Source organism: Limulus polyphemus, unplaced genomic scaffold, assembly GCF_000517525.1.
Source record: "Limulus polyphemus unplaced genomic scaffold, Limulus_polyphemus-2.1.2 Scaffold393, whole genome shotgun sequence".
NCBI lineage: Eukaryota > Metazoa > Arthropoda > Merostomata > Xiphosura > Limulidae > Limulus > Limulus polyphemus.
The window spans coordinates 379,781-392,694 of record NW_013666003.1 but is presented as its reverse complement, the minus strand read 5'-3'; the positions used below and the strand labels follow the sequence as shown (position 1 = coordinate 392,694).

The window sequence follows — 12,914 nt, the reverse complement described above, 5'->3', positions numbered from 1 at the left end:
AAACAACCTATATGTGTATCTATTGTTTGTTTGTTGGCAAGCACAGTGATACGCAATAGATTATCTGTGCTCTGCCAACCGCAGGTATCGAAACCCGATTTTTGGCGTTATAACACCACAGACTTATTGCTGAACCACCGGGGGTACCTATTTAATACAATATTATACATATGAATTACTTATTTATCATAACATTCCACTTTATTTACTTTGGATAGATGTTTTTATTTTACTGAACGTTCTATAATATGCCACTCTATCACTCAGTTTCTACGTATGTTACACGAGTTCACACAACATTGATTCTTTAAAATGTTGGTTCAAAAACCCTGTGGACGTTTTTTGAAGCATTTTTGTAGGAAAAATCATTTTCTTATTGACATTTTCTATCGAAGAATAAACAAAATTAAAAGGTAAAGCTGCAAGATGGGCTTACTTATCTAGGTTACCAGTTGATTCAACATCAGTATAGACAGGATACCATCGAAACTGTTACCATGACAACTCTGCAGTGTTAGTCGATCGTTATAAGCAACAGTGCTTCGAATTGGAAGAAATCGTGATCTAAATGTAACTTTTTAAGTCACGTGACTTGTTTTGGTACATGTTTCAGCGAGAGCTTATCAAAATATCATGTCATGTTTGAACTAGCATCTGAAAAATAAAAGCATTAATCTTATGACTTTCATTAGAATTCAACATTGGTTTAAGTTTCTTGATAACTAAAGTTTCTTTTATCCTTACCTTATTGGAACTACGTATTATATCAAATCTCTTTTTCATGAATAATCAATATAGAAAATCGAAATAGTATAGTTTAAGATAAAAGAACAAATCTAGCAAAAAATCAAAATAGTATTTTAGAAATAAGAGAATAAAATACAACATAAAGTAATGAGAGCAATTAGAGTGATAGTTTTTATGAAATTAAATAAAGTATAATGTTACTTTTTGCTTTAAGCAACGCCCCCCAGTGGCACAGCGGCACGTCTGCGGACTTACAACGTTAGAATCCGGGTTTCGATACCCGTAGTGGGCAGAGCAAAGGTATCCCATTGTGTAGCTTTGTGCTTAATTCCGAACAAAAGCTTTAAGCAAGTTGTTTTTTGTTTTTTTTTAGAATTCCGAATTCAAAAATAACTGACGTCATCCGTAGATCGAAGATTCAGGCTTAATGTTTACTGTCTACATAAACATATTAAGCTGAAGTTTCTAAAGTTCTGAAAAACAAAACAAATAAAAGCGATAATAATTGATGTCACAACAAATATAGTTAATTGTTATCCAAGTGAATTGACGAAATACATATGCAATAGAATATGTTTAGTAGAAAACATGTACGTTATAATTCATAACGTTTGATTTAAGGATTTATCTTTACAGTGTTATGAATTGCAGTCACATTTTCTAAAGTATAGAAATGATGGGTACACCAAACGATTTTTTATATTATAGAGTAAATAGAAAAACAATAACAGAAACCGTCATGTTGAGGTGAAATAAGACACCTTCTAAATTATCTGACTTGTATTCCATCGCGCAAAACTATCATTATCGTGACAAGTTAAGAACAAATTATTACTTAGTTTTCTCAATTATATTTTATTTTTTTTACCTCACGAGATATTCCTACCGTTATTTCTATAATTCAATAAATGTTTCGAATTGAATGTTGTTCTATTGCCTTTCTTTAAAAGTTACAACCATTTTCGTTAATATCGTATTCCTGAAACTGTCGGAAAGGAGGGGAGAAACTTGCTCTATTCTTAGAATTGCTACATGTTATTACATTATAGGATCTTCGGATAATTTTCTTTTCATCACTAGCGTTAAATAACGAGAATACGAAACTAAATTAATATACTCTCGGCATAGTAGAGAATAATAAATTAGCATTATAAATATTCCATTAATAATTGTGGTCAGTAAACGACAAGTCAAATACTAAACATATGTTCAACTTCATGTACTGATACAAAATACTTTTTTACATAGTTCGTTTACATCAATTTATTTTTGTTTTATTTTGCGATAAAGTGTAAGGACATTCTTTTGAGTAGTGTAGGTCAAATCTTTTCCTCACGCACACTTTACTGTTAATTTCGAAGACCTTGGAAACAAATGGTTTCACGAACTAATAAGGGAGGGTATTAATAATTATAAACATTCAAAACAACTTTGGATCAGTGAACGTTTTTATTTCCCCACAGGCAAACTTTTTCAAATTTTCTTATAAAAATAAACCAGTCAATAGTTTAGTTTTCGGGAAACAAACCCGATTTTTTTAAAAAACAAATTACTTAGGGTACTTCATTTCTCTTGCGGTGCTACTTACATTGTCGTGAATGCTCATTTGACCATTGTAAAGCGTTGGAAGAAAAGAATTATACCTTCATTAATAATAATAAATTGAATTCAATATTTATAACAAAAATCGTGTCAAATAAGAATTGAGTATATACATTAATAGATATCCTCACGTTCTTGCTTATAGCCCCCCAGTGGCGCAGCGGTATGTCTGCGGACTTACAACGCTAGAAATCTGGTTTCGATAACCGTGGTGAGCAGAACACAGATAGCCCATTGTGTAGCTTTGTGCTTAACTTCAAACAAACAAACAAACATTTTTGCTTATAAGACTGAACGTAAACAATTCTATCTAATGCCCCCAGGGGGCTCAGCGGTAAGGCTGTTGGCTTATAACAATAAAAATTGGGTTTTGATACCCGCTGTGGGTCAAGCACAGATAGCCCATTGTGTAGCTTTGTGCTTAGAAGCAAACAAACCTATCTTATACTAAGTAACGTAATATTTAACTTGGTTATATTAAGTGATGAAGGATATCAATTAGCCAAACAATATCCGAATTCAAAACACAACCCCTGATAAATGTGATAAAAAGCAAATGAACTTTTATAATTGTTTATTTGTTTATTATGAGCTATCACGAGAGCTATCTCCGCTAGCCGTCCCTAATTTATACTAGAGGGAAGGCAGCTAGTTATCACCACCCACCGCCAACTCTTGGGCTACTCTTTTCCCAACGAATAGTGGGATTGACCGTCACGTTATAACGCCCCCACGGCTGAAAGGGCTAGCATGTTTGGTGTGACGTGGATTCAAGATTGCGAGTCGAGCGCCGTAACCACCTGGCCATGCCGGGCCGAACTTTTATAAACTAAAGAAAAATAATATTTGAGTAAATAGAACAATTCAGCTCTTCCATTAGTAGCACTAATAACAAAGTATACTAACAGGCGAACGGAAAATTGTAAAACAAGTACCTCTATGATTAGTGTTATATAAGTAGCAATTTATTTAAAATTATAAGGTAATGTTGCTTTCAGTAATAATGACCTTTTTATGTAACAGTAAAATCTTTTTCAGTTCTAATTATGTTCGTTAATACAACGAATATGCAATTTTAACGTACTCCATGATTTTATAACGAATTACCGTAACTACTATACTTAAGCCTTTATTAGAAGGCTTTCAATATTTTGTTTTGATCAAAAATAACGAGTACTTTTGGATAAAATGTCTGGAGTCAGTGCTTATAGATTTCTTAATCAAAACAAAATATTGAAAGCTTTCTAATATAGCAAATTTCAAAAGGTTAATACTACAAAATCTTAGATTAATTTACAAATTACAAAAACGCCTGCAAAAAGGTGTGATTTTCATATCTGGTCCAGTTTGAATATCAAAAGTCAATACTTTCCACTGATTTTTTTTTTAAATTCCTTTCCTGTTTTAATCATTCTATTGGGAAATCTAGCATGACGTCAAGAGCAGTTGTAATCTTACGCTGTTGACAAGTGTCGAACAAAAACAGGAACAAAAAACAAAACAAATTTCAAATAATCTTGAGCTGAGTTACAGTAACTAAGAAAACATTAATAGTACTGAAGAATAAAAATATTTTTTGTTTGATTTCCATGTAATCTTAGTTAGTTTGTCAAAAGTAAACACATTTTTATAAGTAAGTTTTATTTGTAGGTTATAATTTGTTCTCGATATGAGTAACATTTGTATTTCTGTGAATATTGCACATTTAATAAAAACGTAATTCGCTCAATGTTTGTTTGTTATGGATTTCGCGCAAAGCTACACGAGGGATATCTGCGCTAGCCGTCCCTAATTTAGCAGTGTAAGACAAGAAGGAAGGCAGATAATCATCACCACCCACCGCCAACGAATAGTGGGATTGACCGTCACGTTATAGCGCCCCCACTGCTTAGAGAGCGAGCATGTTTGGTGGGACGGGGATTCGAATCCGCGACCCGCAGATTGCGAGTAGAGTGCCCTAACCACTTCACCATGCCGGGCCGATAATTCATTCAAAAAATTAGAAATTTATAATTTTTATAATTATTTATCTGTTTGTTTTAGATCTGCCCGTTTTAATTAGAAGTAACTTGCTTGTTCGTCTTTAGATAAAAGGAAAATAAAAGAACTTCAGATTATTTGCCCTTCAACAAACGTAGTTGGCTTCAACAGGGGTTTACTAAGAAGACTATAAATTATAGCTAAAAAAATGAACTTCAGGTTTCAATCAGTAGAGATTATTCTTTTTTTTTATTAGCTTCAGTACAATGACTCGTTTGTTATTGTGCCTTTGTTTTTCCAGGGTAACAATGTTTATATTATGTGAGGCCCAGATGAAAGATATATTTAAATAAAAAATTAACGTCTTAAACGTAACGAAAAATAAAAAAAATAAATTAAACATCTTGAATTAAAAAAAGAAAACAGATTTTAACTTGTCTCTAAATTTAAACTGTTTTATACTTGATATTAGATCTGAGAAAAGAAACAGAACGAAAGCACAGGAGCTAGTCATTATTAGAAAATTAGTTAAAAAATTAACCATCAGCTAGTAATTTTAACTATTTTAATGTTGCAAAAAGTGTCGCTTGCTAGATTAGCTGTAAGCTCGGGGATTTATAACGTTAAAATTCTGGTTTCTATCCTTGCTGTGAGCACAGAATAGACAATATATTGTGCCGATTTATGCTTAAAAACAAGCAAATTAATTGAAAAGTACATTAAAAGTATTAGTTACAAGCTCTTATTGGTTGCTTCATTGTAGTAGCTTTGACTAGTGTAATATTTTACACATTTGTTTGTAGAAACATTTTACACAGTGTTTGAACTATAATGATTAAGCAAGTATATGGCACAGCGATACACAGTCTTTTCTTTTCGTGCTCCAATAATAACACACACACACACACATACACATCAGCTTCATAGCGTGGGAATAATACATAGATAGCCCTTCTCTCAGAATATAGTGATAAATACACACTACAGTCTTGAAGTGTGTATAGGTAAATACATGGCCCTTCTCTCTTAATATGGTGATAAATACAAACTCCACTATTTAGGTCTCTATGAGTAAATACATGGTCCTTCTCTCAAAATAGGGTGCTAAATACACACTACAGTCTTGAAGTGTGTATAGGTAAATACATGGCCCTTCTCTCATTTAGCACCCTATTTTGAGAGAACCATGTATAAATAGTGGAGTTTGTATTTATCACCATATTAAACACACTGTATTCTTGAAGTGTGTATAGATAAATATATGGTCCTCCTCTTAGAGCATGGTGATAAATATACACTCCAGTCTTGAAGTGTGTATAGATAAATATATGGTCCTCCTCTTAGAGCATGGTGATAAATATACACTCCAGTCTTGAAGTGTGTATAGATAAATATATGGTCCTCCTCTTAGAGCATGGTGATAAATACACACTCCAGTCTTGAAGTGTGTATAGATACACTCTCCAGGCTTTTAGTATATGGAAATAACTACACAGTCTCGTCTCTCAAAGTATTAATTAGATTTTCTTATTGAATTTCTATGACGCACTATCATCACACACAGTGAAAGTACCACCTTAAGGAATAATAGGTTGAAAAATCCGAATATGTTTTACAGTTTTATAGATATCTATTACTTTTCATAGTTCTCTTTTCTACGATTTATTTTTTAAAAAAGTGAAACAATCTCTCAAGTAAACTTAAAAAAAAAGGTTTCTAGATACAAAATATTTTAAATGTAAAAAAATGGACTGTGCTAAGAAATTACAAAAAGGATATTTTAATATAAGAAAAAAAGTCTATGTTGTAAAATTAAGTAAACTTATAAACATAAAAACAATTCCCATCCATTTAACTTACTGATGTAATTTCGCAATATATTTTGTTCACGAAAGAAAACCGATATAGAGTTTATTAAAAACATTAGCGAAAAACGTTTTTTTGTTTATGTGATTAGAGAGATAAAAAAAAAGACAAGAAACATACGTTTAGTAAGATAACTAACGAACTAACTGCCACTAGAAGCATGAATGAGAATCTCAAAATATGAATACTTAAAAAAAACTACTGGAGAAGCTTTCTATCTTCATGCTACTAACCATATATATGGGGTGAATATAAAGAAGGCTACATGTTCAACCAGTTTCTGCATGAAACCGGAGATTTCATGATACACCACATAATGACAGACTCTTCAATGTACTGCTAGACTAAATATTAATTTCAGAAATGAAAGTCATTTCATTCATTAATGTATGAAAAATCTAAATTTGTGTTTCCAAAACTGCTTGTTCCAATAAAATGAAATTTCACCAGAAGGATTGAGGATCATAAGTTTTATTCAGGAACGTTTGGACTGAGATTCCTACATAGTTTTGCATAGCTATATCGCTTTTATCTTGCAAACTAGCAATTGTTTCATTTTTCTGTCTGTTTGTTTGTTGTTTAGCAAAAGCTACACAAAGGGTTATCTGGACTATGCCCACCACGGGTATCGAAACCTGGTTTTTAGCGTTATAAACCTTCAGACTTACCGCTGAGCGACTGAGAGGGATGATTTTTTTTATAACCATCAATACGAGGTAAGTGATTTGAATAAAATGCGTGTCAGTGTGCAGGATAAAAGTGTGCTTATAACAGATGATATTTGCATTAACTTCATTTTGAGATATGCTGACTGAGAAAAATGGAAAACATATAGAACAACTTTTGTGACATGACAGGTTTTGAAACACACTGCACCATATCCATACTTTAACGAATAAAGTTTGTTTATGACTTTCAACGTGCTTCTGTTAAACTTAAGTTCCTGTAGGACAAGTAGATTTTAAGATATAATCATCCTAAATATGTTTACAACCATATAGCATTAAAGGGGTTTGTGAAACACCCCAGATGTTTTCTTTTTTCTAGCTTAGGGGCGTAAACATTTCATGCTCATTTAAAGTTTCCAAAAATGTATCACACGACTGCTCGTGTAGCTTTAACATTTGCTAATACAAATTCTGGAATGTAGCTGACTTTCTGCTCTTCTAGTTACGTATTGTCACAGGTGTTAATGTATTTAATTTCATATAATTTCTCTAGCAAAATGTATTATGTAGATATTTAATTTAATAACACCTGGAGATTAGATACGCCCTATGTTAACTAATGGAATGACAATTGACGTGAGAAACACATGCACCCTTGGAACTATCATGCTATTGTGTTCTCTATATCATGGTCAACTCCATTAATTAATAACAAGGCATCCCCAACCCATAACTAATCATTGTCGTTCACAGCCAGCCAAACGAAACTGAAGGTGCTACTGGTTGAAATGGTTTGTCAGCCAGGACTTTCTCATCACCATGTAAAGCAGTGAGCAACTGGTGATGAAAAGGAAATTCATTGGGCGGAAATTTAGCCTTTATGTTTGGAAAAATGTGCTATTACACAAACAATGAGTTATCGAGAACCATGTAGACATGCAAAACTGGAATAAAGCTTTCCTATGGTGACTCAGAAATCGTTTTGTCATCTAGACACATCTTGACACCTTAACAGAATCACACTATATAACAATGAGTGAGCACACCGACCTCCTACGAACGTGTCTACTAAACTGAATGATAAGGGTACCAAAAGGATATCAGAAAACCACACACCGACCTCCTATGAATGTTCCTATTAAACTGGATGATAGGGCTACCAAAATATGTCAGAAAACCATATACAGATCTAATATGAATGCTCCTATTAAACTGGATGATAGAGCTACCAAAAGGATGTCAGAAAATCACACACCGACCTCCTATGAATGTTCCTATTAAATTGGATGATAGGGCTACCAAAAGATGTCAGAAAACCATATACAGATGTAATATGAATGCTCCTATTAAACTGGATGATAGGGCTACCAAAAGATGTCATAAAACCACACACAGATCTGATATGAATGCTCCTACTAAACTATTGAAATGAACTATATTTTCTACCTTTTACCAGATAACCATAAGATGCACCTTTCAAATAGAAATTAACACTTGGATATAAGAGACACTATGCACAAATATATCAGGCCACAGAAAGTTACGCAGTCCTTTCAAACCAAACTAATTTCGCAACACATCCTACAAAAAATACAGGTTCAAAATTTGCTACATAAGCTGCGCGATAGAACAACCCCCTCTTTCTCTCGAGACCTCGTCCGATCGAGGAAAGCACGTGAAAGTGCCTAAACTAGTATTGGAGTATTTATACGTCCGATCGAGGAAAGCACGTGAAAGTGCCTAAACTAGTATTGGAGTATTTATACGTCTGATCGAGGAAAGCACGTGAAAGTGCCTGAACAAGTATTGGAGCATTTATACGTCCGACCGAGGAAAGCACGTGAAAGTGTCTAAACTAGTATTGGAGTATTTATATCAAAGTTACAAATGTGTGTGTGGATTTTAGTTTGAATTTAACACAAGTTGACGAGAAATTTGATCTAGGTATGCACTATGATACAGTACTGAAACACCCTCTATCATCCACAAACTTACTGGAATAAACATTTATAATCTTCACTGCTCATCCGCTGAAATTTGTTTAACTAGGACAATTATATTTTAAGACATAATTATTAATCAGCTCGTTTCTTTTGAAACAAAGTTTTTAAACTAATTTTATATATGTAAAAAATGAAGGTTGCACAACCTTCATCAGAAAGGCTTTTCTTAATGTAAAGGAATAAAGATCTCTCTGACTCAAATAAGGGCCTGGCATGGCCAGGTAGCTAGGGCGCTCGACTCGCAATCTGAGAGTCGTGGGTTCGAATCTCCGTCACACCAAACATGCTCGCCCTTTCAGCCGTGGGGGCGTTATAATGTGACGGTCAATTCATTGGTAAAAGAGTTAGCGGTAGGTGGTGATGACTAGCTGCCTTCCCTCTAGTCTTACACTGCTAAATTAGGGACGGCTAGCGCAGATAGCCCTCGTGTAGCTCTGCGCGACATTCAAAACAAACAAGCAAACAGACTCAAATAAATTTACTCCACAGCTAACAGAGTGTTTTAACATTTATCATACCAGCTGAAGTTCCTCTTCTAAGTAGCACAGATTAATGAAGTATTTTAATATACCAAAAATGATTTTTAGATGTTAAGTAAAATAAGTATAATGAACTTTATATGATTTATGTAATACGCAAAAGAAAGAAAGTCCAAAAAATATACACTGGGGAAAATAGAACATGGAACTTTGAAGTTGAAAAATTATATTAAAACACCAATAAAAATAAAATAATTTATTACTATACGTTTGTTTGTTTTTGTTTGAGCAAGGTAACATAGGACTATCTGCTGAGTTCGGATGTTAACATTGTAAGTACATAAAATTACCGTTGAGGGGACATAAAAACATCTACAATAAAGTTTTATGAGTTATTGATTTTTTTCCACATGTTGCAGCTGTGCTTATGGTGTCAAGTATTGTGTGCAGTAATAGATCTTGCTATCTACGTAGGTACAGCACAAAGAAATTTCCAAAGCCTGAGAGAGTGCTTACATTTCAAAATGTGATTACAAAAAACTCACAAATTTGATAATGAAACTGAAAATATTGTTTCCTGAGAGATATTTTGCTGTGATAGTTCGATATAATAATATTGTAGACAGTCTGACAGATATGAGTTCTCAGTGCAACAATTTTCTATGGTAGATTTGTTAGGATACAGTTAATAAGAAAAAAAAATCGTCTGCTGTCATCGTAAATATTATGGTTACACAGGATACATTTATCAATTATTAGTCACCGTAACGTTATTGTGTTGCTATGTTTTGTTTCACAATGACAGCTGCCCCAGGTACTTAGGATATGGGGGTTATAAGTTTCCTTATCCTTTCTTTTATCTTAATTTTATTGAATATTTTTTAAACACTATCTTCGGACTGATAACCTACAGGTTTAATGGTGTAACTCTGACACATTCGTAGTGCTATGTGATATTTATAGATTTAGAATCTGCGTTCCTAGGAAAAAGAATTGGGCTTTTAAGATACAACCCAGTTATTTTACATAAAACAAAGAGTTTCAGGTTACTGGATATCTTATCACTACTGGTATCTTTTGCACGAGTACAAACGTGCTCCAGCTCAAGTCTGCTTCTTTCATTATTATCTAAGTTTTGATATCACTGGAGGTGCTGTCGTAATAATGATTCATGTTGAATATAACATCAATAAACAGTATTCTTTTCAAGAAAATGTGGATTTAGTGTGTTATTCTAATATATTCTGTAGTGACTGATGTTATAGCTCAATCGTTTGATAATAACGATATATTTTTAGAAATATTCTTACATTAAAAGGATATTTCCCTAAGACAACAGTGAAATCTTATTCGAAATGCATTAGCTCATGCTTCATCTTTGGTAACAATAACATCCATTTTTTAAAAGAAAGTTGATTTTACAAAACTTATATAGTTTGTTAGTAGCCTCAGGCTTGATTTTATAGAGCTTTCTACAGTTATTTTTTCAGACTCAGACTATTGATTTTGCAGAGCTTTTTACAGTTATTTTTTCAGACTCAGACTATTGATTTTGCAGATCTTTCTAGAGTTATTTTTTCAGACTCAGACTATTGATTTTGCAGAGATTTCTACAGTTATTTTTTCAGACTCAGACTATTGATTTCACAGAGCTTTCTACAGTTATTTTTTCAGACTCAGACTATTGATTTGACAGAGCTTTCTACAGTTATTTTTTCAGACTCAGACTATTGATTTGACAGAGCTTTCTACAGTTATTTCTTCAGACTCAGATTGTTGATTTTTACGGAGCTTTCCACAATTTATTTTTCAGATTCAAACTGTTAATTTTACAGAGCTTTCTACAGTTCTTTTTTTTTTCAGACTCAGACTCCTGATATTACGAGCTTTGTAAAGTTGTTTTTTCAAACTTTTGATTTTAGAGAGATTTCTATGTTTCCTCTTCAGACACTTGAAGAGAATGTATCTATAATAGCGAGCCTTCATTTCCTTAACAACAAAAATCTTCAAATTATTATATGTCAAAAAAAAAGAAGACACGAGATGTAAAAGCTATGTACAACGAAAAATTTTCACCTTCTGATATAGAAGATACATTCTTCATTACTATAGTTTTTCAAGGAAGATTTGTTTCATATTGAAATTCTGCCTCCTTGAATCTTGATACCGGATTAAAAATACTTTTTTTTTTCGTAAAGGACACCAACGTAAACTTTTACTAAAAACTAGCGTAAAAGAAACCACTGGAACCAAAAACTGTTCCGTATAAAATTGGCAATACACAAAATAAATAAATAAAAGTAACATGCTACATATTGGTGCCTTTGGATAAAAGATTAAAACATACAATGACCATGTGATTGCATACGCACCAGTTCTTCTTTTGAGGCAAAATCGTCCTCTTCCCTACAGATAATTGGTATCTTCAATTTGTTTCAACAAAAGCTTTTTTCGTAATAATTCCCAAGCATAGATTTGCGCTAATTTTTAAGTTATTTTTTACAGGCGTTGATAGGGTGAGAATGCGCTTCAGTGTCTTCGGTCACGGGAGTCTTCTCGCCCTTCCTATTCAGATTCTACCAAGCTCGACGTCATAATGATATGGTGTTCCACACATAACGCCATGCCTGATCTGGCCAAGGGAACTTCCTCCTTGACAGGCTTTTATATAGCAGAAAACGTTTCGAAATTTATGAGCTATTTACGTCTATGTTAGCGATTGAATCCAACTAAAATGGGACGGGCAATTAAAAGAGGAAGTTATAGGATAAAAAGTGGAATTGGACTCGTGTAACTCCCGAAATTCGGAGAAATCGAGTGTGACCGACTGACTGACCGACCGACACTTGGCTTTTATGATTATGTTTAAATTTATCATCCATAACCATTTCAAATATCTCCTATTACCACACAACATGACATTTCATCAAATAACACTTCTTGGCTAGTTAAATGTGATAGTGTTACAGTTTTATAAAGAGTTACTTGTGGTATTGTATTAATATTACTAAACAAAGCAATGGTGTCCTGAGATTTGGATCCTACGTTTATAACTTTCTCAAGACCATATAACAATCCAAGGGATAATATGTCACCTGTGAAGAAGGCTAAATAGAAATCTTTATTGAAACGCTATAATGATATTTGGGTTCGAACTTTAGAAAACGTACGATTATCTTAACGTAAGACGCCACAAATAAGGATATTTTCAAATGACTTAGGTAAGGTACATTTCTGAACTTTAAACAGTAAATTATGATAAGCATTAAAATTAAAAGATGTCACTTTACACTGATGTGCCTGAATCTCATTTATTTGAAACTCTAGGACCGTAAAATGCACACTAACTAAATTTCACGTAACCCTAAATTGCAGGAAGTCTACACGCGACTGCTTCTTACCTTGTTCTGCTAAATTAGCTGTTTGGCTTACTTAATCAACAAAAACCTAATCCAATTCGTTGTATAAACGTTATTAGGTCTTTTTAAACCTAAGTGGAAGACGACTGGACTAGATGTTTCCTAAATACCTGTTTATAATAAACAACACTCCAGCTCTCAACTGTTATA

At 33.2% G+C, this 12,914-nt stretch overlaps 1 long non-coding RNA gene across 1 annotated transcript; it reads right to left on the bottom strand.

Moving 5' to 3' along the window:
- Window positions 1-7,116: 7,116 nt before the first annotated feature.
- LOC111085444 lies at window positions 7,117-11,796 on the bottom strand. Its single transcript, XR_002610280.1, has 3 exons — window positions 11,714-11,796; window positions 10,235-10,237; window positions 7,117-7,129 (listed from the first exon to the last, which is right to left on the bottom strand). It is a non-coding gene; the product is annotated as an uncharacterized LOC111085444 (long non-coding RNA).
- Window positions 11,797-12,914: the final 1,118 nt, after the last annotated feature.